The sequence below is a fragment of the Mus caroli genome, unplaced genomic scaffold (assembly GCF_978045245.1).
Source record: "Mus caroli unplaced genomic scaffold, Mus_caroli_1 scaffold_20, whole genome shotgun sequence".
NCBI classification, from domain to species: Eukaryota; Metazoa; Chordata; class Mammalia; order Rodentia; family Muridae; genus Mus; species Mus caroli.
Window position 1 is genome coordinate 1596616 of NW_028227275.1, and position 2956 is coordinate 1599571.

A 2956-nucleotide genomic window follows, 5' to 3' on the forward strand; every position below is an offset into this window, starting at 1 on the left:
TGTGGCACCGGGCCTAGCAGCAGCGTTAGACTCAGGGAAGCTACTCCACCTTAGCATCCTTTTAATGAGTCAAATCCTCTAGCTGCTGCTGGGGCCTCAGAGACCAGCTATTAATGAGCGCTTGGAATAGATGGAGCCTGTTTTATCCATGTACGGTGGCCTGGGAGAGACACTTCAATTTCCATCCCCCATGTGCTGCCATCTTCAAGTATCTCCTTAAGGGCAGGAGAACACTTTACCAATTTTGTCTTTAAAGAGACTAGTTCAAAGAGCGCTGTGCCTCCGCCAGCCCCATTCTATATGTGAGCTTTTTTTCAATTTTCAAAGTATATATTTAGATTGTATACTGAAGCCTGAGACACACGGCAGGCAGCAGGGCCCCAGCTGCACACATCTCTTTCTGCCTGCTGGGCCTGTGGGAACTGTGTGTACCCATTTCTCCTTAGCTGTGGGAACTTCTTTTCCTAAGGTGGAGACAGGTATAGAGTGCAGGGGCTACCATATTGGGATACTATTCACAGATCCTGTTATAGGTTAGCCCGGCCAAATGGTTCTTGATTTGAGTCCCACCGTTGCATGTATGACTCCTAAAGTGTGTGTGATAAAATGCCTGTGGAGCCAGAAGTGAAGCCAAAAGTGTACCCATAGCCTTCAGAACACTATGAGGCCATACAAGGGGTATCTCTGACCCAGGTCGCAAGAGGAGTCAAGAAAAAGGGATCTATGTAGGCTGCAATTTCCAGGAGACCTTCTGAAACTAGAGGAATGTCCTGAATTGATAAGGGGAGGGGGGAAAGAAAAAGAAATATAGACCTTAGAAGAAGATGTTGCTAGGAGGTCCTAGGACAATTGTGTTGTTCCAGAAGATTGTCATCTAACATAGGAAGTGAGGGTAAACCTAATGAGGGGACAGCCTAGTGGTGTAATAAAGAGTGGGATTTCTGGCTCTGACATTTGCCAGCTGTGTGGTTTTGGAAAAGTTGATTAGCCTCTCTGAGTCTCTGCTTTTAATACATAAAATGGACACTAATTCTTCTGTCTACAGAACAGTTAAAAGTATACTCAGCTAGCTGGGTACAGTGTGTGTGTGTGTGTGTGTGTGTGTGTGTGTGCACGTGTGTGTGTGTTGAGACTGTGTCACACTATGTTCATCTCTGTGGTCTGGTCATCACCAGAGCAGCAAAGCACTTCAAATCTCTTTCATGCAGGGCTCTGAGCGTGCTACCGTGGAGAGGTCTCTGTGCACCCACTCCTGTTTCCCGCTGCAATCCGTGTGAACACAGTTCCTCACGCCTATAGTCCTTCTCACACTTGATTCTCTGTTGTGGGCCTTTCAAGGGATTGGTTCACAAGCTTAATCTCAGAGGATAGAGACTGAACCCAAGGACCTGGACAAAAAGAACTGTAAAAGAGTTGCATGTCCAACCGTACACAGAGCACTTGTAGTTAACCAGATGTGCAAGCAAGATGCATTGGAAGGCGTTTGTAACAGGCTGTGTAACATCTCCCTCATTCTGCTCACCTGCTAGTCCCACATAGAGGATGGCAAGGGAATGGTAAGGGACCTTGGCTGTCATGGGCCAAGCTCTGGACATGATAATTAATGTATATCATTTAATTCAATCCTCTCCGTCAGGGTTCCATCCTCACCTGGACCACAGAAAAGAGGGATAAGAAACTTAGCTATTTTGCTTAAGTTCATCCAGGAAGATGGCTAAATGTATAGAACACAGCTGTACAACCTGAGAACTTGACTGTGGATTCCTAACTCAAGGATAAATGGTTGGATAGGGCAGCATGCATCTCTAAGACCAGAGCTGGGAGGCAGAGACAGGCTGATGCCTGGAACTTGCTAGTCAACTAGTCTAGCCCATCAGGGACCTCCAGAGATCTCAATGAGAGCCCTTGTCTCAAAGAATAAAGTGAAGAACAGTCAAAGAAGACACATTGGCTCGTGGCCTCCATAAGCACACACACACACACACACACACACACACACACACACACACACCACATCGCTCTACACACTGAAAGGTCACAACAAAGTTAGAATTATCTTCTACATAGAGTCTTGGTTGTATCTGTTATGGCATCATCCTGAGCTTGACTGAAAAAGCACCATGCTGACACACCTGTAGTAGTAGATCACCAAGTCACAGGACACCTCAGCCCATGGGGACTCATCATGGACCAACACCACAAAGGGGTTTGCATGTAAAGTCTTTTATGGAAGCCTCTTCTGCAACACAGAAGGCTAAGGGTCCTGTCACCCTTCTACCCTTCCCTGGTCCGTTCTGCCCATCTCTAGATCCACTGGCTCTCTCTACTCAGTGTGCTAACCCTGGGGACTTGCTTCTAGCCCTGAACTGGCTTCACTGATCTCAGGGTCTACCAAAGTACCTTCGAGAGTCCGCCTTACTCCCCTTCAACCCTTCTCCCAAGCATGTATATCTCATGAGGAGCTGGGAGGGTACTTCCTGCCCTTAATGCTTACTGATGTGCCCAAGTCACACCAGGCAGTGTAAGTTCTCACTAACTTCTTATTTACTACAATTTTTGTCACATGTAAGCAGTCTGGCTTGTGGTGGTGGCAGGGTGGGGCTGTGGAGGGGGTGGTGGTTAAGTAATAATACAGCAAATTGACTGTTGAAAGTTTCTGGCTTTGACTATAAGCCTGATGGTCACCAGTTGTCCAAAGCATCTCTGGTCTCCTAATTTGATTTGCTTTTCCCTATACCACTCCCAGTGCCTACAAGTAGAGGCAAAGTGGTGGAGGCCTCCAGATGCCATGAGGCTAATAAAGCTTGCTTTCTCCCAGCATGCTCTGTGCTGTCAGAAACCGGCAATTAACTTAATAGGGTTCTTGAAATGGAGTCGATCCGGGAAATGTGGCATGTGTTGACACTCTCCCGCTGATCCAAGCTGCCTCCCACCATTGACTCGCCGGGTCTGTTTG